The sequence below is a fragment of the Pelodiscus sinensis genome, chromosome 11 (assembly GCF_049634645.1).
Source record: "Pelodiscus sinensis isolate JC-2024 chromosome 11, ASM4963464v1, whole genome shotgun sequence".
NCBI lineage: Eukaryota > Metazoa > Chordata > Testudines > Trionychidae > Pelodiscus > Pelodiscus sinensis.
In genome coordinates this window covers 7637862-7665445 of record NC_134721.1, presented here as the reverse complement: position 1 = coordinate 7665445, position 27584 = coordinate 7637862, and the positions used below count along the sequence as shown (strand labels likewise).

Sequence of the window (27584 nt, the reverse complement as noted above, 5' to 3'; positions counted from 1 at the left end):
CAATATTAAGCACATATTCTTACTTAGTGAGACATCGATACACACTGCACTGACTCAGATCCCCTTTTTATTTTGAAATTACCCATCCTCCTCCTCCTTGTAAGATATTTTGCAGATAAAGTTTTAGGAGAGATTTAAATATGTTGGAAGAGGTGGATTGGAGACCTGTGAAAGAGGGTATAAAAAGGCAGCATGGAAGGAAACAATTCTTTTCGGTTGCTGTTCTGACACTTGTCAAAAAGTCTTTGTGGGATGTCATGCGTATTATCACTCCGTGATTTCCAGATCAAATATGTGGCCTCGTATAGGCTGGCTTTAAAAACGCCAACTTTGAGCTGAGAACCAAGCTGGGAGCTTTACTTCTTACACATCAACACTCTCAGATCTGCTGTAACACCTATGCTATCCCATTGCCTTCTGTGGACTTGAAGAGTTGGAATGGATTGGAATTTGATACAGTTCTTTTTTTGACAGACATAAAGGAACAGAATCTAACTGACTTTCTCAGCAGCATTGGATGTTCAGGGCCAACAGGAATAAATCTTATTTTGTCACTATTGTCAGCAGATGTGACTCTGAGAACAGATTTGCTGACCGAGAAAGTGATATTTTTCCATAGTAATTTCCAGAGTAGAATTACTGATAAATAATAAAAACTTCAAGAGCACTTTTTCACCTAAATACCAGAAGGACCATAATTTTATTAATTAGACTACAAAACAGACTATTGAAAGTTCCACTGTTACCCTACATTTCCTCATCAAATGGTATCCAGGTAAATTTCTGTGCAAGAAAATAAGGGAGAATATTAACTTATATTTTCACTTAGTAGGAAGGAGAATGGAGCTAATATAGTCATTGATTTGATTAAAAATAAATTAGCAAGAAATAAAGAAACTCCTTTTCACTCATGTCTTTTTCCTGGAAAAAAAAAAAAAAAAAAAAAGTATTTGGAAGAGACTCCAAGAAAAAAAAAATATTGATTTCAGAAGCCTGCATATTTCTGATGAGGTTCTTTTACAAATTGAATTTTAAATTGTGGCTTAACATACCTGGCACCGTTCCTGAGCACCTGAGTGATTAATAGCGCGGCTCTGAAGCAGAGTCATGTTCATTCTAGTCTATTCTGAGCAAGTTCCCTATGCTGTGCCAGTCAAAAAGGGTGTGTCTAGCCTACAGGGTGGGTTTTTTTTTAAAGTGGCCTTTTTCAAAAAAACTTCTCCAGCGTCTAGACTGCTGCCGCGTTCTTTCGAAAGTAAGTCAAAAGAATGTGACAGTTTTTTCAACTGCGGAAAACCTTGTTTTACGAGGAAGAATGTAATGCAAATTGTGCTTTTTCGAAAGAGAGCATCCAGACTGCCTGGGTGCTCTCTTTCGAAAAAGCAGCTTGCTTTTTTGAAAATACTGGTTGTAGTCTAGATGCTCTTTTTCTAAAGAGGCTTGCAGTCTAGATGTAGCCTAAGGTATCTGATGTATTCAGGGGATGTCTGCAGTGAAGCTGGCAGTGTAGTGTCTAGCTCCGGTAGGCATACCTGGGTCAGCTCTGATCAAGTTAGCATAGATGTGTACGTATGGCAACACATGAGGAGGGATGGCTAAGCTACCCAAGCATGTGCCCGATGTCTCAGAGAAGACTGTACCTGGGGTGGCAAATCCCTCCCACCACGCTACTACAAGATTCCTACATTTGGGGTATGTCTAGACTACATGCCTCTGCCGACAGAGGCATGTAAAACAGGCTACTTGACATAGTCAAGGAAGCGGGGATTTAAATATCCCCGGCATCATTAAAATAAAAATGGCCACCACACTGTGCTGGCACAGCTGATCGTCGGCACAGCCCGCAAGTCAAGACATGGATCAGTCGACAAGGGAAGCCTTTGTCGACCACTCCCTTATGCCTCATGAAACTAAGTTTACAGGAGCAGTCAACAAAGGCTTCCCTAGTCAACCGCTCCACGTCTTTACTCGTGAGCTGTGCCGACGATCAGCTGAGCTGGCACAGCGCGGTGGCCATTTATATTTTAATGAAGCCGGGGATATTTAAATCCCCGCTTCATTGACTATGTGGGGTAGCCTATTTTATATACCTTTGATGGCAGAGGCATGTAGTCTAGACATACCCTAGGTCTTCAAGCTCAGAGTTAATGTTCTCAAACCGGGATTACACATTCCAGCTTGGTGGTAGATGTATCTTGAATGACATGACTAGCCACTGTGTGAGTGCTACGTTCTGTGTTTTTAATAGTGAAGAAACGTTGACGAAATATGCCTTGTACTTGGAAAGGAAGGGGGCTGGTTTGTGCAAGGGAGCTAGTCTACACTTGAAGACCCTCTTAAGACCTGTTGTGAATGTGGCTTAAATAGAAGGATCAGACTTTGTGCTGATCCTCTGGGACAAGGTGAGTTTAAGAACATAAAAACAGCCACACTGGGTCAGACCAAAGGTCCATCTAGTCCAGTATCTGTCTTCCCACAGTGACCAATGCCAGGTGTCCCAGAGAGCATAAAGAGAACAGGTAATCATCAGATGATCCCAGCCCTGTCACCCCTCTCCAGCCTCTGACAAACAGAGGCTAGGGCCACCATTCCTACCCATCCTGGCTAATAAACATTGATGGACCTATCCTCCATGAACTATCTAGTTCTTTTTAGAACCCTGTTCAAGTCCTGGTCTTCACAACATCCTCTGGCAAGGAGTTCCACAGGTTGACTGTGTGCTGCTTTGGTTTCTTCTAAATTTTACTTCCATGGCCAACACACATGAAGTGAGTTGTGAGAGCAGACATGATGGCCAGTGGCTGTGATACAATCTCCTTAATGCACTATAGTGCGTACATTCTCTATTCATACCTTCCTTCCCAGTTCTAGCTTCTGAATGGCAGATAGTGATCCACAGGTGGGTGTGCCTGCCAATATGACAGTAAGTGCTAACACAGCCATCAAGAGAAGACCAAACACACCTTATTTTTAAATTTGATAGATGAACGAAAAGCTAGCCTCCAGGAAGTTAATTGCATTTAGGCCACTGATTTCAACAGGATCAAGATTTCATCCCTGGTCTCCTGCCACAAAAAAAAAAAAAAAAAAAAACCCACTGCACTTCCCGACCAGCAACAATTTAAAAAACAAAAATCTGAATTTTCTCTGGAGGACTTAAACCATAGTTGGGCTTGGGCATTTGAAGTCTACTTTAATTTCGAGCTAGCCCTGAAACCAAGCGACAACCCTAATGCTTTTATGTCTCATTCTGCAGCACTATGATTCAATTTGTTATGGTGCTCCGATGCATGTAAAGACCTTTTTTCCCCCCTCAAAAGCTTTCTTCTAAAGGCTTCACTTCAGAAAGAGAGAGGTCTCAACATGGACATAAAACTCCAGGATTCCAATATTGTGAAAGGTTCATTTGTCAAGGACTCCCAGGCTATATCTACACTGCAGACTTCTTGAGCAAGAAGCTTTTTGCAGAAGATCTCTTGCATGCAGATGCGCTTTTGTGCAAGAGAGCATCCAGACTGCATTAACAGAACAGCCACCAGGGCACCTGTGCTTCTTCTGATAGGGATTTGTGCCAAGACAGCCCGTTTCCCCATCCACACACACTTTTTTGCGCAAGAGTTCTTGCGCGAAAAGGAGTTATTCTTCCTAGAAAGAGGAATATCTATACTGCAAAAACCCCTCTGTTCTATCGATTCACTGTAAATTTACATAAGCAAAAACATGCTTGAGGTGTGGACACTCGTCAGGTTTTTGTGCAAAAACCCCTGCAGTATAGAAGTAGCCCCACTGAGAAAGCTTGACTTTCCCCTTTTGCTCCTCCCTCTTTCCATGTCTCCATCTCATCTCCCCATGCCTTGACATTTTTCCTCTTTGTCTTCTTGCTTTTGATCGCCTATGTCCTCTCTCCTCTTCTCTCCACTATTGCCAGCCACCCATCCAGTTCCACTGCATCACCATCCTGCTGTTCTTCCATTTTCATGCCTGTTACCTCAGTCCCTTGTCTAGCTAAGGTTGTTATATGGTCCCCTTACATTGCCTGGAAGCCCCATGTATTATCCTCACAACACCCCATAGGAAGTAAAAATACACTATCAAACCCGTCGTGCAGATGAGAAACTGTGGAAGGCGCATGGGGTATGGACTGCAGATGTTGACTGCGGCTAAGTTGCTATCTTGAGACTCAGAGTAGCAAAGTCATGGTAGCACAGGCTTGAGCCAGGGCTCTACAAGCCCTTCCAGAACCTGAGGTAGTTACTTGCAGGGCTAGCCCATCCTGAGATGTGTACTGTTACCACTTCTCTGCTCCTGCACCCAAGCTAGCTGGCTTACAAGTAGCTCAGGGAGGTCTACTCAAACTGGCCTACCACTTGCACACCCTACCACTTGCAGTTTGGACCTTCCCACATGTCACTTTCTGATACTGAGACAGCAGAGGAATCCCTCTAGGAAGGGTTGAGGCAGGGGAGAGAAACAAAATGATAAAAAAAAAAAATCACATCAGGATCATGCAGCCGCCATTTATTCACGTGGCCTGGCGTGATCTCTACTTAGACTAAACTCAAAAGACATTTTAAATGATTCAAGACTGGAAAGAGCCGAAGTTCTGACTCAGATCAGAAATTATGCGAAATATCGTTTCGAAATATCATGGCTGAACTCAGTGGGTTGATTTAGTACATTATACAGAGTGGATAATGTTTATTCGGAGGTACAATGTACATACTTGCTGACACATGCTAATTAGTGCTTCTAGGTATTGTCACTCAGTTATTTTTCCTTGCCACTAAACTGTTTTCAATGTACTCCACCCAATACCTTGATATGAATTTGAAAAGAAAGCAAGTCCTGGAATAGGAACATGCTTTGTATTCAATCCACGAGTGCCAATTACAGTGAGTTCATCTGATGTTTGTTTGAAAATTTCCAAGGTGTTTAGTTTTGACATGAATGTTTCAGAAGAGAAGCTGTGTTTTATTAAGCTGTACCCTTTAAACACAGAAATCACTGTGACTTAAAAGACACATTTCCACTACAAGCACTGGACTGCAAATTGCGTTTAACTCTTTGATTTCGAAAGTGAGAAGAAGCTATAAGACGACATCCCTGAGTAGCCTTATAAGACAACTTTTCATTTTATAGTATTTCCCTATTTTATTGTGCAGGTTGAAATCTTCTTAGCCAACCTCATTGCCTGAGAACAACTTTTAAGCAGCCCTACATGTACAATGCTAGTGCACATTTAATAAAAGGCCACCTTCATTGAGCAACCACTTCAGGGATATCTGCTGAGAGGTCATTTAGGACAGATATCACTGCGTGCTTTTTTTGCATTATTTTTCAAATTGCAAATTCTTTGGGGAAGGTTTTCATCGTGGTTTCCACAACAGTGAACAGAATTAACTCCTTGTCTTCACTGCAGCTTCTAGGCCCAACTAGAATGTAAATAACTTAAGATCATCGTACACGCCGTGTACATATTTCAGCTCTTATGGTGACCACTTCATCTGTCAACAGTCACTGCCATTATCAGAGATCTCTGTTGGCCCAGGCACTTCGGTTAGAAAACAGTGGTACTGGTGTGGTATTTGTTGCCAAATGTTGAAATGTGAATGGCAACCACTCTGTATATATCTGTATGCTGTAATGTTAGATAAATATTTCATCCAAGGGCAACTGGTGAAGGGGAGACACAGGGGTTCACCAGCCTCACAACAACCACCCCCAGACTAGGAAAGGACTAGGACAAGCTCCTTCCATCCCAGGTCTGGCCTCTCTCAGCCCCCGCCCCATTTCTTCCCCCAACCTCCTGAGTGATGTGGGCCAGAGCACTAATGGGGCCAGGGGAGCCCCCCTCGCCTGTATTCATCAACTGCAGGGGGGGAGGTAGGAGAGTGGAGCAAGGCAGCCTCAGTTTGCTCTGCTCCTCTGACCGTATTGCTCCACGTCCCACCAGTGACAGTCCCACCCCTCCCCTGTGTGACACGTCAGGCGAGCAAAGCAAAGTAGACCACATTGTGCCACTTGCCCCACTGCTACCAGTGAGGGGGAGGGGAAGGGGGAGGTGCTGTGGGACTAACTCCTGCTACAGTTGCCAGGCCTCTCCTCCCCAACTAGGCCCTGGGCTGCCTAGAAGCTCTGACCCTGCTGAAGTGAGTCATGAGTGCCCCTAAAGCCTTTCATAAAAAAAAAAAAAAAAAAAAAAAAAAAAAAGTCCATAGTGGCTTTATCATATACTCTACAGAAACAAAGCCCATTTTCCTCATGCAGAGTGTTTAACATTCATTATTTGTATAGTTTCCATATTCTTCCAGCTATCAACCTAGTCCCATTTAGTAACAAGACTCAACTTGCAGAAATTCAGTGGGAGAGGAAGATTATAACGAAGCCCTTTGATAATCTTCTTAAAATGATTTGAAATGGAAGTTGCATTATCATACCTTTATTTCTGGGAATCAGTGATTCTTCTGCAGTTAAAATAAAATGTCTTATTGCTTTGGAAAGGAGACCCTGCTCCCGTAGTATAGAAAACATATTGCTCATCTAGACGAAACATACAATATTGCATCTTAACCCTGAATCCAACACCGATGCAGCTTGCATCCCAAACCAAAAAAAATTCAATCCAACTTTCTTTATTGAAGGGGAAAATGGGACTGGTTTATTTTCAGAAATATAGCAGCTGTTTGAAACTTGTTGAGGTATTTCAAATATTAGCTGTAGTCCAAGGAAAAAGGGACTATTGAGCAGAATGCAGGTGAGGTGATCAAATGCAATTTATAACATGGGTCCATAGTTTACACACCAACATGACCTCAAACAGAATAGCTGTGTGTACACATAAAGGTAGACACGCAGCCCTGTACCTGTAAAATTAAACACTAATTTTATTAAATATATGTACACTGTGGATGCACACAGTATATGTAATTTTTAACAAAGATTAAAATCACAAAGTAACAAATTACAATAAAATCTTAGTCAAAAATTCAGAAAAGCTATTTCAGTCTTTGATTTTCCTTCCACTGAATAATTATTTTGAAGTTAGACAACAGTGGCCTAGAATCTAACAGACATGAAGGAGACAGAAGTGAAATTTCAGACACACAGAAGCACAAAAGAATTAAATGACAACAATTTTAAAAGCATGCGAAAGCTTTAATACAGTTCTTAATTCAGTATACTAAATATTAAAAGCATTATCATTATCATCCATTTATCATTATTAAGGGTCTCTTCACCCCTGGGTGAGCAAAATGAAGTCCTTTTAATAATCCTGACAGTTACATGCATCCATCAAGGGAGAATAGAGCCATTTGATCTTGCATAGCTCAAAAAAAAAATAGAGGATTGCCGGAGAACAATGCTTAAAGCAATTTTTAACCAATGCACAAAAGAAAATGGAAATGAAAGTCTAAGTAACTATCACCAAATGCTGTAATTTTAGTCAATTTTGAAAGTTTTAAGAAATTATTAAGGCTGAAGAGCAGATTCACGAAAATTGAGGCACCTGAAGATTATGGTTTGTTTGTATTTCTGTAGCACCTAGTAATCCAGGTCACAGACCCTATAGTGCTGGGCACTATAGAAATAAGGAATAAAAAGTTGGTACCAGCCACAATGAGCTTACAATGTAAATATATGGCAGGAAGTGACAAATGGGCAGGGATTTGAACACACATTTCCTCTCTCTCAAGAGGTCTCCCGACAAAAGAGAATTCGGGGGGGAGAGAGGGCCTTCAATCTCTCCTGTTGACGCCATTGCACTTTGTCTAAATAATTAAGTTATTGTAAGGGAGATGAACTTAGCCCCCACAAGTCTATGGTGAGTGTCCGAGCCATTGAGTTATCAAATCGCTCACGCTCTCTCGCTCGCTCTCTCTGGCCAAATGTCTATTTCATACATAGAGGAATAGTCTCATTGGGACAAACTGATGGCTATCTACCCCAGGATACCCTACAGTCCCATGATGAGGACACTGACCTGGGATGGAGGAAACATGAGTTCAGATCTGTGCTCTACATCAGGGAGAGGGGACTCAAACTTGGTGCTCCCACAGAGGTTAGTACCTTAATCCACAAGAACAGCCACACTAGGTCAGACCAAAGGTCCATCTAGCCCAGTGTCCTGTCTTCCCACAGTGGCCAATGCCAGGTGCCCCAGAGGGAGTAAACAGAACAGGGAATCATCAAGCGATCCCTCTCCGATCATCCATTCCCAGCCTCTGACAATGAGAGGCTAGGGACACCATTCCTTCCCATCCTGGCTAAAAAGCATTGATGGACCTAACCTCCATCTCCCTTGGAAGATGTGTTACATGGAAGAGATGCCACCTGTATCGTACTTCGCATGAAAGAACTTAGGCACCTAATTCCAGGACGGGGTTGATGGCTGAGAAGTCTGAATGGCACTAGGCACTTTCCTTTGACCCCAGACTTAGCCATCTAACTCCCTTTGGGGCAGGTGGGGCCTAGACCTTACCCCTCTCCTTGGCATTGCCTCTGGACTAGCTCCAGCAGCTCACCATTCAGTGCGCTGAGCTTTGTAGAGCCCCTTCTCAGGCATCTCATTTTTCCAACAAGTCACAGGGGATTGGAAACCTAATTCAGAGCTATGGGGACCTTCTGGCAGCAAGGTGCCTAAATGTTAGATTTTGGAAGGCTGAGTCTAAGTCTCCCTTGTAGACCCAGCTCTCAGCTCCACAGAGAAACAGCTCAACCCCTTATAGAAGCAGGCCTCAGCCAATCACTTGATAACTGTATAATGTAGTCAAAATAATAAGGAGGCTTAATTAAGCCTGGCAGCTTGAACTTTTTGCCCCGCTCTGGTCAGTAGACTTGATTGTAGCATATGTAAAATGCTCAGCTGCGATATATTGTTGTAATAGTAAAAAAGTAAAAAAAAAAAAAAAGTCGAATGTTCACATACATCCCAGATATGGCAAGCCAAACAAAGATAAAACTCCTACTGAAGGCAATGGAAATTTTGCATTAATAATCTACAAACTGGGATCTTTGTATATGTAAAGAAGGTTGATGTATTTTTGCAAACCAGACTGTAGGTATCTAACAGTAACTAAGCAATGCCACTTGAATGGCAGACAAATTTCATGCCACTCGTGATATGAATGCCAAATGGCAAACTCTGAAATGTGTTCAAACATCCAAAGAGCCATCCCCAAGAATGTAATTGTGGTCTTGTGATTCATGGGGGTGTCTTGTCAAAAAGACCCTTTTCATTCTGCAAGCTGCAGATAATTCATGACATGTATATAGGAGGTGAGTGTTCGCAGCTTTTAAATTTTAACCTCTGTGTTTCTGATCAGGAAGAAATGATGTTTTATGTCATTTAAAGAAGCTATAAAGGGCAAGCTGTGTTTGATATACTGTACATTCTTTTCCTTTTGGGAACAATAAGAGGACAACTTTTGGAACAGCTGTGCTTTTGGGGAACTGACATGATAGATGCAAATAACATATAGATATCAACCTGGCAGCTTAAGAATCCTGGCCAATGGAAATAAAAATAATTATCCATCAGTTGCCATTAAGAGGAAAGTAGGGGTATGTCTACACTAGTTTGTTAGTTCGATTTAAATATCCCGGGCTTCATTTGGATGTTCCCGGGCGCCGCCATTTTCAAATCCCCCTTAGTCCGAACTCCGTGCCCACGGCTTCACGCGGCACGGAGTAGGTAGTTCGAATTAAAGATCCTAATTCCATGAGGAGTAATGGTAGTTCGAATTAGGATCTTTAATTCCAACGAGGATCTTTAATTCGAACTATCTACTCCGTGCCGCGTGTAGCTGCGGGCATGGAGTTCGGACTAAGGGGATTTGAAAATGGCGGCGCCCGGGAACATGCAAATGAAGCCCGGGATATTTAAATCCTGGGCTTCATTTGCAACTTCGCTTGCCCTCATCGAACGAATGAGCTAGTGTAGACGTACCCTAGCAGAGTCAATGGACCCACTCTTAATATTCTGAGGACATTATTAAAGACAACAGTTCAAGTCAACTTAGGGGAGGGCTAGAAGAAAGGCAGAAAATCAGTACAAATTCAGTTGAAAGCAATGACTTGAATACAGAATGAACTCTTGTAGACACCATACAGTATTTATTTATGATTATATCTAATACCTTTCATATATTTGTCACGACGACATTGCAGCGCACAGATTTGTACACCGTAGCGAAAGTTGGGAATGCCTGGAGAAACTGAAGGCTGGACGGAAGAATGCATCTGTGCACTAGCTTCTCGGGTTTAATAATCTCACACTGGTCTGTCCCAAACAAAAGCTAAGCAATCAGCAACTTTATCTCTAGCAGATATTTGTCCATATCACACAACCTTCATCGGCACTAATTCTTCAGCACTGGCAGTCTCCCTTCAGGTAGAGCCCAGAACTAAAATAGCAGTGTTGTATTACCAAGGCAGGTGTGAGGAAGAAGACTTGGTAAAACTGTGTGGGAAGGGTGTTTTTTGCACACAACCAAGCTGCATATTGTACCTATCTCTAAGAGCACGATAGAAAATGGACCAAATGTTGACATTCGCTCATATGTTACTCAGTTCTTACTCAGACAGACTCACATTGAAATGGAAGAGAGCAGAAAAAAAGTAAAACACAAATAAAATTTCCTGAGGGCATCTGGGTTGGGCCAAATATTTGCACACCTACCAGGCCTCCTGAAAAAGTGATACTTTTTATGTAACGGTTGGGATATGTAAAAATCATCAAGGGCCCAGGATAATGGTAAGGGGTTAGCCACAACAGGCATTGCCCTTTAAACATGCTTTCCCTCTTTGTCCTGGCAGCCTTGAAAGACGGTCGCACTAAACAGTGTCTTGTTTTGTCTTTGCACTTGCTCGTTAAAAATTTTTTCAGGGTCAAAGCGCTTTCCCCTATCCTATAAGCTGCTGATTCAGACAGTATGTAATGCTGATTTAACTAAAAACCAGTAAACAACAGATGGGGCGGGTATAATTGTATTCATCGCTTGCTTATTAATATTCATTGTATGGAAGTTAACATTACTAAGTCAGATTTTAGGGAAAGAAGTGATAGACAGGTGAGTTAACATACTGAAATAAATAAAAGGGTGTAATTGGTGCCACTTGGAACCATGTGTTGGGAGGTCTAAGGTTAATGTGCGTGGGCAACAAAGCAGTTCCGTTTACCCCATCCGCTCTTGGGTTGCCTGGTTCATCTGTAAGATTAACCAGTCAGGTCTGTAACTAGGATCTTCTTTTTCTCCAATATGTATATATTAGAACCCATATCCATCTCTGATAGGTTCTAGAAAAATACCTCTCTCTAGCATCTAAGGCTAGACTGACTTGACCTACACGCCAACACAAGAGCGTATGAGGAAACAAGAACCCCTGCTACATGCCTGTGTGTGATACCAGCAAGTGGAGAGCAAAAGGGACGAGAGGAGTGGAGTCTTGATTCCCTCCCCTGGCACTTATTGGACAGTACATGGCGGGGTGAGGGTGCTCCTGGTAAAGGCCAGCAAATTCCTACCCCCCTGCTAATACCCAGAGCAAGAAGAAAGCAGGAGAGGAATTTGTGACATGATAGTTGCCTGAGTCATAAAATCTCCTAGGGTGACTTTTGGAGCGGTGCAGCTTACACACCAGCCCAGGGCTGTGCCTAAGGTCACAACCTAGCTCTAAGAGCTTATTTGTTGATCTAGTAAAAGCCACCATCATTATCGACCTTGCTCACAAGAGTCAATGCAACAAATCATAGCTACTAAAGGGGAAAAAAGAAAAGCTGAACTAACAGTGCAGGGTATTTAGACTGTGCTGGCAGGTCTGAAAAGCAACAGTGCAAGAGGCAAGGAAATTTTGCCGACACATTCCTTTTCTGCGGTAATAATGTGCGACTTACAAGGGTTTCTGAGAAAGGATCATAGGAGGTCATCACCAGAGAACTTGTTACCACTGCTGCAAATGGAACATGCTGTAAACAGAGGAGAGAGTTAGCAACAATGTTCCACTCAGAAATGGTGTTAAACCAGAGCCATTGATCCAAAGCTTGCAACCACGCCTGAACTTTGCCGGTGGGCTTCCAATGGGACGCTGACCTGAAAAAGCCAACCTCCAGTTTTGCTCCTAGCAGGCTAGCTAGTGTCTTAGAAGTGACCCGAAAAGGAGAGTGAGAGAGGAAGAGATTTAAAAGATTTTATTTGCATTGTGTGTGAGAATCATACACAAAATAGAATGTTATGCAATGATGAATACATATTTCCAAAGTACACTTGATATACTATCTCCTTTTCTCAAAGCTAAACATGCTGATTTTTAAACCTTTCTTCCTAGGACAAGTTTTCTAACCCTTTTCTCATTTTTACAGCTCTCCTCTAGGAAGGAACTAATTCCATAAGGATGATCTTATGGTTGCCTAATGCGTTTACTATGTTCATTGCAATGTTAAGGTGAGATTTTTGTTCCATCTGCAGCCCACGGCACTAAAATGTTGTTCATTCTTTTATGTGGGCCCAGATCTTGTTATGAACGATGACTACACCTTGGCTTGTAAAATTAATTATCTGATAAACAGACTTCATACACAAGGCCTGCCTACAATAATATTGGGTGCATTTTGGGGATCAAACAAAGCCTATTTTCTTGCTAAGATGTGGACTTCATAAACATTTTGAATATGTAACTGAATAACTATGGGGGGGGGGGTCTTGTCAAATATGTGATTTTTGGATTCTCTAAAAGCTCCTTCCAGAAGAACCACACTCCATTAAAGAACCTCTAAAGCAAGACTAAAACACACAGATGTTATAAATGTCATCTCAAGATCTGGTGGCCAAAATTTTGCCTACCAGCATCCTTCATGCACCTCTAGCACATGAGGAAACATTTCAGATGTTTAACACCTATATCTAGCTCGCTACATAGCAGCCCCTCCATTTTGTGGTAGCTGAACATGCAAACATCAACTTTTATTGGTTGTGGCTACTATGGGTGAAAGAGAGTAGGAGGAGGAGACAGTTTAGCTCCATATAGTGATAATGGACTTTTTACAACCATGTAGGATAAATACAAAAACATTCTGAGCAAGGAGCAAGCAGTTCAAGAACATATAAGGATCAAACCCAGTTTGTAACATATCTACTATCCAGCATGTCTATAGTGCCTTTCATCTGATTACCACAAATTAGTTTGCAGAGATTGATTAATCCTCAGAACACCTTCCGATATATTATTTTTGCTGTTTCAAAATAGAGAGACTCACAAAGCCAGTTCCACAACAGTATGGTTGCCCCATTGGTTATAGAGACAACTTCCCAAAAATAAAACACATGGCAAGTTATTCTTCTCAGTAGTCACTAGCACAGAGCAGAAGGACCAATTGAAAGGTACCTTCAAGACAAATCCAAATGGTATATTAAATAATATCACAATCCTTAAACTTACCCGCTGAAATGACTGTTGATTCTTAGACATGGGGTTGGAAAAACAGCAATTAACCATTGTAGTGTGAAGTGGTTCCTTAGTAAAAAGCATTCACAAAGCACAATACACCAAGGAAGGAAACAGTCAAACTACTATCCAAGCACCAAACACTTTGCATCCTCAGAAATCAAGGCACACAGCTGAATCTTCTGACAGTTCCTGACACTTGACAGCTGGACAGATTCCTTATCTGAAACTAGGAAATGAACTTAAGGTGTCCCTTTCAGTAGAGGACTGTGAGAATTTAGCAGTTTGTTGTGGCAAAACTAGAAGCATTTAATTACATTCAGACAGACAAATTGGAAGAGTCTTTCTTTCTTTAGTTCACTGACCAGGCATTTCTCAAATGTCATGGTTAATGTCTGGCCATTAATTTACAAATGGCTTTAGCCTCAGACAGCTGGTTAGCCTTAAACCCCATGCTAGGTCACCTGGTTAATGGCTTCTCTTGCAAATCCAACAACTATTATCTAATGAACATTTGAGAGCAGAGGTTGCTGTTCTTCTGAAAAAGTAACAAAATCACTTGAAATGTGCTTGACTCCCCAAGCTTTAGTAGAACAGGTCTATGCTCTACCTAGATGGAGTAGCTATTGTGTTTGATTCATGGATAGTGATTTAAATCAACAGTTAATTATTCCAACACAATTAGTCAGTGGGCTGCAGAGAGAGTTAAATCTGCCCTAAAATGGTTCAGCTGAGAAACTGAAAAAGCTAGCCATGGGTTAGATTGCAGGAGAACTCTATATTTGGTAGGGTCCCTAGAGATAAGAAATTAGCTTTATTGCAAAATATTCAGGGGTCTTGTTAATATCTTTATAGCCCCCAGATCCACAGGATGATTTGCCATCTGTATTGTCTCTTAAACTTTTGACTCTCTCTGGTCAAAGTAATCCAGAAAAGATTCCTTCAAGATTTAAGGGATGTGTTTTGCAAAAAGAGGTCTACTGGATTTGAATGACATTTCTCTAAATTCCAATTGCAAGTAATTCCACAGATGTGGTTGAATGAGGAATTTTAGTTATGAAATATCATGATCTTTAATATAAAAAACACCACTGCCCTGCTTTTTCCAGCTGTAACCACTCTAGAGGTCAGCATGTTAATCTGCCTAGACAGTATCTTTCTATGGTTGCTAGTCCTTCTTAGGCAAGAATTTAAAAAAACCTCTAAAAATCCACCTTTTAAAGACCTCAGGATTCAAATTGATGCGAAGAAATTCATTCAAGCTCTGCTGAAACAGCTGCAGTTTCTAGGTTTAGTAGGGTTACAATAGACTCAAAGATAGAATTGCATGATCCCTGAACTAAACTTAATCAATTTCTTAATCAGGTCAGGAAAGCATTAAAGTACAAATCTTGCCTACATGGCATTTTCCTTAGTATCATGGGTACAAAACCCTTTAGCATTTGCTGCAGAATCTGAAAAAATTAATACAGAATAGAGAGGTGTGGTTATATTTAAAGGCCAACCTGTAGTTGGTGTGCATGACACAATACTTTGTATCACTCATAACTTTCTCCTCCAACCATGTTTTAGGAGACAGGATGACTTGACATGTTACTTGCATGATACTGCCATCAATCATGTGTTACACAATGTCAAACTTCTTCATGACGATATTATCAGGGTCTAACTTTTTTGGGGGGAATTTGATGTAAAACAGGGAAGAGTAAATAAGCACAAACTGCTGACTCTGTGAAGGGCTTTCTCTTCAGTTCTCTAGAAATGGTGAGGATCAAAGCCAGCTTATAAAAAAACAGAACAATGACAGCCTAATTAAACAAAATAGAGGGTCATTAGGAGACAATGTCTTCCAGACCCAGATGTAAAAATGAGACTGTTGGCAAATCATTATCACTAATTTCAGTCTGCTGCCCCATCTCTATACAAAGAAAACGCTGCTAATGGTTGTTCTTTCCACAGGCTCAGAGCCATAGTTCTAGTGAACCTGGAAAACAGCTATCTGAACTAAAACTGTACAGTAGGTCAGAACCTGAATTCTTGACTCCATCTGTCTTCACTCTGGCATAGTCCAGAGAAGGCAATGATTGACTGAGTAAGGAGAACAGGACTGAAGAGAATTATTTGTTAGCCAGGCTGGTGCATCATTTAATTATTGTCATTACAGTTTAACCTGGTCTCCATTCTCCCTCTCTCCTACCCTAGAAACCCATTGGACCTGCTTTGCATTCTGCATATGTTGAGAGAGAAAATCCTGTCAGGAACGCTCATGATTGCTGAAGGCAATTCAAACAGTGTATTCGCTGTTACACTGACACAGTTTGGGAATTTAGAACCTGTTGCATTGTTAAAAGAAATTAAAACATTTTCACAACCCATGAGCTAACTGTCTGCAAAAACTAACATCCTTGCTGTTCTGAGTAGACAGAAGATCAAGATTTACAGGTAGTTCCAAACTTTAGAAGACTGTAGGTTAAGAGTTAAGATTAGACTATAGCAGTGGTTTTTGAAACTTTTTTCTCATGACCCAGTTGAAGAAAATCGTTGATGCCCACAACCCAACATAATTTGACTAAAGTGTTGGCTCTGGGATGGAGCTTTGGGGTGGAGAAGGGGGCTCTGGGGTGGGGGCCGGTCAGGGCTGGGGCAGGAGGGGCTTAACTTGAGCGGCTCCTGGTTAGCAGTGCAGTGGTCAAGCCATGGCAGGATTCCTGCCTCTCCTGGCACCACAGACCATGCTGCATCTCAGAAGCAGCCAGCAACAGATTCTCAGCCAATGGGAGAGCAGAGCTAGTGCTCAGGGCAGGAGCAGTGTATGGAGCCCTCTGTGCTCTCTCCCCTCACCCACCTAGGAGCCATGCCTGCTGCAGGCAGGTAGCTACCTTAGAACCCCCATTGGTCACGTGACCCCCCCCTACGGCAATGAGAGCCAGTGCCTGAATTTCCATGTCCTAGTATTTGGTCACGACCCATCGTTTGAAAACCACTGAACTACACACGTAAGACTCTACTGTTCTGAGTCCACCATCTAGATTAGAGACTAGCTGACCAATAAGGACACATTTTCAGATGCGGGTGTCTCTGTTGTGCACTATGCTACATACAGGGGCATGTGGAAATTTAGGCATTTGTTCTTGAAAACATGGCTGATGTGTTCCTTCCTCTTTGGAAGTTGGCATGGAAGTGTATGTCAGGAAGGGTTATAGTAGATTATATGAAAGATTAAGAGCTTGCTCACATTTTGGAAATACTAAATCAATTTGGCTCTAAAATGAGACAAAGGCTGATGTAATGTGCATTATTTTCTCCTCATTCCTTAAGAGTCAAACTCTGTATTCCTTGGTCAGCCAAAACTCCCTCTGAAGCCAACAGGAGTGTTGATTGATAATGGCTGCAGGATTGTACTCTTAAAGGAGAAGTGATAATGTATAATCAGAAAGAACACGAGTGGCTGGTGTCCCCAGAGCTGAGGCTGATAATCAGAAAACTCATAGTGAGATGAAGCATGAATTTTCCTTTAACTTGAAGTAGGCAAGGATAATCTAAGGAGAAAAATTGATCTTCTTCTGTTTGCTCATTTAAATTTCTTTTTGTTGATCACTGCTTGACTCAGTTCTGATAGCTGAGTGCTCCTCCCATAGAAAAACTCACTTTTATAAAACATGGCCAAATGGCCTGTTTTTTTGAGATTTGTTTTCCTGTATTTAATCACCTTGAATCTGATACTCAAAAAACTCGTTTATTCTTCTTCATACTACACTGAGCATGTATTTACTGCTAATTTAAATCTTGCTTTTCTTTGTTACCGGATTTACATGTTAATGATTATTTAATTGTTAATTATCTATAGCTGATATTTCAGTTGAAGTCTATTTAAATAAGCACACTGCTTCCTTCTCCTTTGCCTGTGATTCTAAAATAAGGATATTAAAAAAAAAGTAAATTCTTCTTGTGCTGGTCAACATGTGTATGCTCTTAAACTGAAAAAGAAAACCCTAAAAATTAAACAAAATTAAGCCAGCCGCAGTCTAGGGACACATTGGGGGTTAATAAAGTTATTATCTGTCTCATAGACTGTGAATTGCAGAGATAGTGGATAAATGCAGCCTTCAGTTTCACCTACTGCAACTATGCTGACCTCAACAGGGGGGAGAATTTGGTGCAGTGTTTCAATGTCTGATTGTTTTTCCTCTAGAGACATTCCAAAAATGTATTTTTAATTGGAGGTCTATGCAGCTCTCACATTCCCTCCTGCCTAAAGCAACAAGTGACCTAAAAGTCTAATCTTGATACCTCCCCACAAAACTATCGATCCCATAGAGCTAGAGGCGTCTGGTGGTAAAAAGTCCTCACGTCAACGGAGAATTCACCTCTCACTATGAAAGTCCATCCGGTCGAGCGCCCTGCTCAAGTTGGCTGTAGACAGTGCTACATGCAGCACAGTGCAAGTTCTCACATCTCCATTCTTCCCTACCTTCATTGCCACTCACTGCCAACATGGCATTGATCTGGGGATAATTCTGCTGCAGGTGGGACAGGATGCAGGCGGCCATGCTGAAACTCTGTGGCCCTTCTATAGGAAGTCAGGACAGATCACAATAGCCCCTTTTGGCCTTTAAAGCAGCATTAACCTTGTACCGCTGTTCCGACATGCTATGATCCGTGTATATCCTCCAGCACCCAATGGGAGTGAGGAACGCATGCCAGGGATGGGTCACTGCAGACATTGATCTGCCTACTTCACCCAAGTGAGGGGAGGCTTTCCACAACCGTTCTGCCTCCGCTCTGCGGCCTAGATGGACTTCATCTCCCAATCCATGTGGGACCACCATGCAGGTTGGCCTCCGCGCTCAGAGCTCACTTTGTAATGGCGCTGAGCCTACAGACAATCTGCAGTAGCAAGAAGGGGACCTGCTTAATACACTGAAATAAACTTGACTCTTTCTCAAAGCCTCCATCCTGGGATTTTGAAGCGGACACTCGCCTGCACTTAACCATAGAAGGACAAGGAGGACACCAGTAGTTCAACCTTGCTAAAATTAGGGTTTCCTACCTGAAAGCAGCCACTCTTTGGTCCACAGCTGAAGCCTGGCACAGATTACTTTCCTCCGGAGAAAATTCCTTCTTCAACCCCAGCCCTGCGCTCCAACTCAGTTTTGCAGGGGATGGAGTCAAGACTTAGCCAACTCTCCTGTTGGTTCTGAAGCCAAACCATTTGGAGAACAGACAAAGAAAGAACAAGAGGTATGGCTTCAGAACATGGCCCACCTGCGTGGGAAGGGAAGCAGCAGCCCCACTAATCAGCAATGCAGGAAGCTCACCCAGACTAATAAGGCGCCTTAAACTCCTGTACGCAGCATGCAGAGGTAGGTAATAAGATGGTAGAATAGGCATCAGGTAGTTGACACAGGAGGGAGATTCACAGAATAAAACAAGGGAAAAATAATAAAACTGCACAAAGTCCATGACAGCGGCACTTTGGAGCTACCACAATAATAGTAAATAGCAGTAAGAAATACACAGAACCCAGATTTTTTCATTTGGTGCAACTTGTGCCAAGAGTTTTGAGTATACTGTTTGAAGTCCAGTGGGATGTTTCAGAGTAGTGCCAACAAGCCCACATTCCAATTAGCCAAGAAGATCACATCTTGACATTTATTAATTTATTTTAGACGCCGGGAAAACGTTGTGAGCAAAGCCTGCAGTCTTTTCTTCCTTACTCATTTTTATAATACTAAATAATTTTTGTGATAAAAATTATATAATAGTCCAACCCATTACAAAACACTTTTCAGATATAAAAATGTAAAGGGACTAGACTCCTCTTTATGGCATTAATAAGCTTGCTTGGACAAGTTATGTTTCAATGAAATATTAATGCTTGATCATTTGTCATGTGTTAATTAGCAGAATAAGCTGTAGGAAGTCTAGATTACCATGCAAATGTTAATTAGGTCATAATTTATGTTAAGCATTTCTAAGTATAGGAGCGCAGCATCTCATTTAGCAGCAGTTGAACTTTAGAAATAATTTGCATTTGCAACAGCTATTTTTCTATTTAAGTTTGACAGTTGCTATATTTTCATAAATACCAGAATCTCTATTTAAATAATGATAGAGTTTGGAACTGACCAAAGCCAAGAAATTCACACTGGGGGTGGGGAGTGGAGACTTTGCCTGTTTGGCTACATATGGCAGGAGACTGGGAGAAGAGGGTGATTCTGTTATATATAGGTACCATATGAGGATTAAAGAACTTTCACCCCTCATTCACATTAGACCTAGTCTGGCTATTCTGATGAAAGCAAACCCATCTGCATGTCTCAGGGTATGTCTACACTACCCTCCTAATTCGAACTAGGAGGGTAATGTAGGCATACCGCTCTTGCAAATGAAGCCCGGGATTTGAATTTCCCGGGCTTCATTTGCATAAACCGGGCGCCGCCATTTTTAAATCCCGGCTAGTTCGAACCCCGTGCCGCGCGGCTCGTGGAATGAGGAGAACAGCTAGTTCGGATTAGGAAGCCTAATCCGAACTAGCTACTCCGTGCCGCGTGTTCGAACTAGCCGGGATTTAAAAATGGCGGCGCCCGGCTTATGCAAATGAAGCCTGGGAAATTCAAATCCCGGGCTTCATTTGCAAGTGCGGTATGCCTACATTACCACCCTAGTTCGAACTAGCGGGGTAGTGTAGACATACCCTCAGAGTGTTATACTGATGCTCATTACTACAACATCTGAGCACATGCCACAAAAAAGCTGGAGTGAAATCCCTCTCGGATTTCATGTAGACTCACTGATCACAAGATGAAATAGGGCCATGCTGTAGTCTTCTGGGGATGAAACCAGCAGGAGGCAGGCAAATGGCCTGAACATTGTTCCACTTCCTGGAGCTGCCTCTGAATGGTGCCCTCAGAAGAGAGGGATTTGGGGAACAAGTGGTGCAGAACTTGTGCAGCCTAGAAATTGGCCCCAACTCCAGAACCTCTTGCTGCTTTCTCTGTTCAGGAGCAAAGGTGTGAGGTCTGTGTATAAAGTGGGCAGGTGAACCTGCACAGGGCCTTGAAAGTAATACTTGCTGCGGCTTGCAAACCAACTACTCAAATGTTCAGGCATGCTATAGGCCAGGGGTGGGCAAGCTCTCACTTCAGAACCGTTTTGACATTAAAGTGTGGCTCAAAAGCTGCGTCTTCCGCACCCCAGACTGGGGAAGAGATAGGCTACGTCTAGACTGGCATGATTTTCTGCAAATGCTTTTAATGGAAAAGTTTTCCTTTAAAAGCATTTGTGGAAAAGATCATCTAGATTGGCACGGACGCTTTTCCGCAAAAGCACTTTTTGCAGAAAAGTGTCAGTTGCAATCTAGACGCGCTTTTCTGCAAAAAAGACCTGATCGCCATTTTCGCAATCAGGGCTTTTTTGCACAAAAGAAATCTGAGCTGTCTATACTGGCCCTTTTGCACAAACGGGAGCAGCATAGTATTTCTGCAAGCACTGATTTCAGACAGTAGGAAGTCAGTGTTCTTGCAGAAATTCAAGCAGTCAGTGTAGACAGCTGGCAAGCTGCTTTTGCGGAAAAACTTGCCAGTCTAAACACAACCACAGAGTTCAGGATCTTGGCCTTCTGTCCAATGGGGAGGGCAGTCTTGGGGCATTGTCAGGGCTTGGAGCTTTTGCAAAAGTGCAGCTGAAGCTCCGAACCCTGGCTCCTGGAAAGTGCACCCCAGCTCTCAAACTTCTTAAGATTGTCATATGCAGCTCTGAGGGCCAGTAAGTTTGGCCACCTCTGACATATACAGTATGGCTACGTCTACACTGGCCCCTTTTCCGGAAGGGGCATGTTAATTTCAGCCATCGTAGTAGGGAAATGCGCGGGGGATTTAAATATCCCCCGCGGCATTTAAATAAAAATGTCTGCCGCTTTTTTCCGGCTTTTAGAAAAGCCGGAAAAGAGCGTCTACACTGGCCCCGATCCTCCGGAAAAAGCGCCCTTTTCCAGAGGATCTTATTCCTATACTTCGAAGTAGGAATAAGATCCTCCGGAAAAGGGCGCTTTTTCCGGAGGATCGGGGCCAGTGTAGACGCTCTTTTCCGGCTTTTCTAAAAGCCGGAAAAAAGCGGCGGACATTTTTATTTAAATGCCGCGGGGGATATTTAAATCCCCCGCGCATTTCCCTACTACGATGGCTGAAATTAACATGCCCCTTCCGGAAAAGGGGCCAATGTAGACGAGCCCAAGGAGATACCAGAGCTGCTGCCTCTGGATGGGTACTTCATTTAGAGAAGCTCTTTAATACTGTGTAGCAGCTAGCATGGCTTACTGCCGTAGGATGACAATTAAATTCATTTTGACACTTGCACATTCCCATACTTTTGCATCTCTCCACACAGGATCTGCTAAAGCGACTCTACTTTTTTCATATGAGTGTAGAGGGGAAAAGAGCATCAGACCTATAAGGAGGATATCCAGATCAGACCCACTGCCTCATTTTCAAGTCCAAGACAAATTGTTATTGTTTTAATTAAGTTTCAACTTATTTTTTTTTCCAGCTTTAAAAGAAGAGGACGACAAAAAGGAGAAAATCTAATTAAACTGTATAAAAGAGCTGATAAACCCAACAGATGCTGTTCTATTTGGAGCTGTAATGGTCGACCGTGGAAAGACACATCTTAGCCAAGATATTTCACAAGTAAAACCAAGCCAAGTCAGAAAGAGAACAGTTCAGCCACGAAGAGATTTAATTCAGTAGCTAGAAAAACGCCCATTTTGGAAAGGGTTTCATTATTTCAGGGACATAGGTGGGAAGAAGCAAAATGAGGGAAAAGTTTGGGCACCCAACTGAAAAGGATACAGGAGAAGTAACAAGAGTAACAGAGATGAGAAGTATGGAAAGACCCCGTGTGAAGAGAGCTTAAAAATCAGGGAAAGTGAGTTGTATGGGTCCATGATGTGGGCTCTGGCAATATTCCAGGCCCAAGGCCCAGCTCTGACAATTCTGGGGACAGGTCTCTCCTCTGACTCCAACTACCACCTACCACCCCTGCATGCCTCCCCTAGAGGGACTTCTGGTCCCGCCTGCTGCCCTGTGCACCTCCTCCAACTTGTCCCTGCCTTCCCTGGGCAGTGGACAGCTGCTCCCTGCAGCTCCACACAGCACTCCTCACTGGCCACGGCACGGAGTTGTTCTGGGGACAGGCTGCTGTCCCTGTTGAAGGAGAAGGCACATGGCAGTTCCTCTGACCCTGCAGCAGGTGACTGCAAGTTGACCCCTAGAGAGGGGGCTTATTTTGGCTGGACCTTAAGCAGCAGCCTAGGGACGGGTCTTGGGTGAGTATCGTGCTGAGAGGGAGGAGAAAGGGGACCCTCCCCAGAGCTCAGTGGGGCTGGTGAGGAGAGAACAAGAGGAAGTCCTCCTCTCTGACCCTCAGCTCTGGGCCAACCTGCCTGATGCACCCCAAAATCTTCATTCCTGGCCCAGTCCTATGCCCCACAGCTCCCTGGAGAAGAGTTCAGCTCTGTAGATGGAGCCAAGATGTTAAGTTTGGACAGAAAAGCACAGGTCTGGAGCAGAGAAGCAGATCCATGAGGGAATCAGTGGACCACATGTACCTTGAAACACAGTGGTTCATATCGTTACACATTTATCTGAACACGTGGATGTTCTCAGTCACAAAAGTCTAACCTATTTCTAAGCCTATTATTCAAGTACCTAAAAGAGTGGTACAAAGAGGAGGGAGGAAAATTGTTCTCCTTGGCCTCTGAGGATAGGACAAGAAGCAATGGCAATGGCAGCAAGGGAGGTTTAGGTTGGACTTTAGGAAAAGCGTCCCAACTATCAGGTTAAACACTGGAATAAATTGCAGGTAGGTTGTGGAATCACTGGAGATATTTAAGAACAGGTTGGATTGACATCTCTCAGGGATGGTCTAGAGTCAGTGCCCTGCCATGAGAGCAGAGGACTGGACTGGATGATCTCTCAAGGTCTCTTCCAGTTCTAGTGTTCTGTGATTCTATGAGTCTCTTGGCTTTAATGATATTTTGTGTCTGAAACTGAACACCGTATTCCAGGACTGGACATACCACCAATATGTTCAGTGATATTTTTTACCCTTTCCTTTATACACTCCAACAATGTAATCTGCCACTACAATGCCCATTCATAAACTTTGTTATGTCTGTCAGAAGTACCTCAAAGGTTTCTCTTTCCTTGGTTAACCACAATAATTTTGTACCACCTGCCAATCTTGTCACATTCCAGTTAATTAATGAAGGGATTCAGCACTGCTTGTGCAGGCAACAGAGCAATTACGGTGACCCTTTTGCAGGGATGACAATTAATTATTTATTCCTTCTCTGTCTTCTGTCTCTTTATCCATTTCTAATCCATGATGGGACTCGGCATTGAAACTTCATAGTCCTAGAACACAGAAAGTCCGATTCTCCATTATCCTGCAAAAGTGGTGACAGAGTGATTGCCAACTGCTACTAACTCAGCACGATAGCAGTTTGCAATTGCTTGTCATTGACGTCAATGATTGGACCAAGCACGGGGCAAAGGAGAATTAGACCCAGAGCCACCTACCTTATCTAACAGGAGAATAAAGCTAATCTATCACAACCTCTGCACAGGTTCTCCAGATCCTTACCCTACAGCAGGAACTCTACTACAGAGACCACAATTCTGGACCCCAAATCTGCTTTTCAGCTTCTCAGATCTGGGTTGATAACATCGCCAAGAGCCTTTGGAGATGCTGCAATCCTGGATTTTTTATCTTGATCTCTCTCACACCGAGTGGTAGAGGCTCTCATTTATTTTGTCTCTTCTTTGCTCTGTGGTGTTGGTTGTTAGATGGTGACCAGTGTAACTGGGGCTCAGTCTGATATGACCTCTCTCTTTCAAAGCATCACATGGTCTAAATAAGCCTATATCCTTATTTAGTGTGGGGAATGGGCTCTTTTATGCCTGTCATCCAGCAAACAGATTCCTAAAACAGGGTCCATGCAGCCCAAACCACTGGGTCTCTATGGACAACAGCAACAAAACAGAGTTGAGTCCGATGAGTTAAATATTTGCTTCCCAGAGGAACAGAGATGCTAAGGAGAGAAGGGAGCTTTACATTTCCTCTAGGGAAACTTTCTTCAGTAGCAAGCAGAGAGGTGGAGCAAACCACTGCTCCTCAACTAGGTAGGAAATTATTCCCCTCACCCTGTCCCGCCTCCACACACTTCTGTTCCACATGGAACGGAGAATACTGACCATTCCTACTACGAATTTGCCTGTACTACAAGGATAAGAACACCTTGCCTTTTCATAGCATTTTTCATCAAGAGCTCTGAAAGCATTCTCCAAAGGAGACCAAGGTCATTATTTTCATTGTACAAATGAGGAAACTGAGGCAAAATGACATGACCGGGTCACAAAGCATGCCAGTGGCAGGGCTGGGAATCGAATGCATATCTCCTGAGTCTTAATTACGTGCTCCATCAGCTAATGCGTTACTGGGCTTGGGGTCAGTTGCTCTCCTTTGGGATGGGGCTGCACTCCATCACTGATGGTATTAAAATATCCCTGGCCCCAGGTTTGGGCCCGTCTAGTCGCACGATAAGGAGAGTTGGTGTGAGAGAGGAGGAAAACCATGAATGCAAATTCCCCTTCTCCAAGGAACTCAGCAAAGGTTCTTGTTTTTGTCTAGAGACCTTGGCCCTCACACCCTGATGTGACTATCTGGGACTGGTTCATTATCTGGAAAGAGACCCAATTATTTCAGATACAATTCACATATTCAAAAAGATTTGTGCAGGGGAGCTGACAAACTTCGCTTGCCCCTGAGCAAAGTGTGTTGGGGGGAGGGGCGGCAGCTCTGTGCGCCTGGAAGAAGTGGAGCCTCACTAAGAAGGAGGGGCCGGGGGCAGCCAGCCCTCCACATGGTCCCCCTCCCCCGCAGCCCTCAGAGCCACCCGGAGTGCAGAGTGCGTCACTCCAGCGGCGATTTAAAGGGCCGGAGGCTCCGGCTGCTGCCACAGTAACACCAGAGGTGGCTGCAGGTGGGCCCTTTTGAATTACTAGGCCCCAGGGAAACTGCCCCTTCCCCCCACCCCCATCAGCAGATCCGGGTCTGTGGCTGCTGCTGTTCTTGAAGCCCCCCATCACAAATATATTTAGAAACCAAAGTATGCCCTTTCTCAGATAACAGTTGTAAGACAGCAGAGCTTTGGTGCTAATCAGTTTCACAGAGTCCTTTTAATGAGGAAGACAATATCATGGGTGAAATCCTAGATCCACTCAAGTCAACAGCAAAATTCCCATCATCTTCAATGGGACCAGGCTTTCACCTCTACACTTCTGGAGTAAAGCAATTTGGAAAGGAAGCTCTTTCCTTTTATTTAAATTTTTCATATTATGCTGTTCTCCCCTCTCTTCCCCCCCTTCTCGCCCCCCCACTCAACACTGAAGTATCACTGGCATATCAATGAGAATGAACTGCTAAGAAAAGTTTTTGGCTGCAGGTGGATTTAGTACAGGAGATGAGAGTCCATTAGGTACAGAGATAAAGGCAAATTAACAGAACCAAATGTGTTTCAGAAAGAAGAAATTCTAGTTAGCAGGTTTTACTAATCAGATAACAAAAAATGAATATGATATTGTATGACCTCAATTCTATTATTTTTTTCAAGAAACTCATTTCAAAAAATGAACAATTCAGGAGAGCCTCTGAAATGTTAATTAGTATTAATTTCGCTGATTGTACACTCAGATCAGTTGTACATAAATGACTTCAGACTCCAGGGAAGTATGAGTATCCAACCAGCTACATACCCCAATTACCAAATTTTTAAAAAAGACCCGGAGATAAGTAAATTAATTAGAGGAGCCTGGGCAATAAAGGGATTCTAACTAAAGCAATCAGCTGTTCAGCAGACAAAAGTTGAACAATCATTTCAAACAGGATCGTGCATTGCACTAGAAGCAGACTAATTCACTTCTTCATCATGAACAGTGAACAGCTGAGATTAGCTTAGCCTAACCGAATTAACCATAGTGAGTCCATCCCACACAGCATATCCCCCAGAACAATGCAACACTTCCCCCACAGGTATTAACATCTCTTCTATCTGGGGCAAATTTTTTACAGCCGTTTCCACTGAGTTGCACTCAAGCCAGCAACAGATGTGATTCCTTCCCGGAAGCATCACTTAAGTAATAGCAGAGAGTCCCCAATGAGTAGCACAGTCTGTAATTCTTTCAGACTCATTATCTTCTTCTCTACATGCCATTCTTGTTCCTCATCCTGCCCAGCTACAATGAATCTACACTGGAGTCCCTGACCTGCATTATTTCTGGCTCGGAGGCCTATGATCCTTGCCTCTGTTATCTCCTTTGTTTTATCTCCCTATGAATTCCTGATCTCTTTGCAATCTTGCCGTTACCTTGGGCTAGTGGAGCCTAGTCCCTACCCGTTTCAGAATACAAACTGAGCATTAGGTTGCGCACCCCTTCCCTATGTTGGTGAACAGTTCTCCTCCCACCCCCTCCCTGTGAGTACTGCCAATGAAGCTATAAGCTGAGGGAGGCTGTGGAGTCTCAATCACTGGAGGTACTTAAGAGCAGGTTAGACAGACATGTATCAGAGATGATCAAGATGGTGATCGTGAGGGCAGGGGACTGGACTTGATGACCTCTTGAGGTCCCTTCCAGTTCTTGTATTCTATGATTCTATGACTACACGTCTGAATACATGCTCATCAACATGAGGGAAGGCTGCCCTACCTAGCCCCAAACCTTATATACTGACGACACAAGCAAAATAGAATTAGAGGCCCTCCAGTTGCTTGTGCAAGGAAAGACACATTGACCTTGGTAAAAGGACAGGGCTGGAAGTTTTTTCACATGGCCTGGAAAGCTTAACGGTGATGGGGAGGCTATGCAAACCTTAGGGAAATTGGCAGTAGAAAGAGGGAAAGAGACAGAAAGAGAAGGTTCTTGGAATTGCACCTGTTTTCATTGAATTAAATCAGGGCTACTCAACATGTGGCCCATTTGTTTGTGGCCCGCAGAGCAGTTTGGATTTACATGGGGCCCAACACGCGGCCTGTGGGTGGGATTCTTTGAACATGGCCTCCACTGGGAACACGTTCCACAATGGTA

At 43.1% G+C, this 27584-nt stretch overlaps 1 protein-coding gene and 1 long non-coding RNA gene across 2 annotated transcripts in view; both read right to left on the bottom strand.

The window, feature by feature from the left end:
• Nucleotides 1–13617, bottom strand: part of LOC142830908 (uncharacterized) — a 106229-nt gene extending 92612 nt beyond the window's left edge. Inside the window, exon 1 of the long non-coding RNA XR_012906443.1 lies at nt 13435–13617. This is a non-coding gene — a long non-coding RNA (uncharacterized LOC142830908). The remainder of the gene's footprint in view (nt 1–13434) is intronic.
• TAFA1 (TAFA chemokine like family member 1) overlaps nt 1–27584 on the bottom strand; it is a 408995-nt gene that overhangs the window by 340722 nt on the left and 40689 nt on the right. The gene's annotated exons all lie outside the window — the stretch shown is intronic.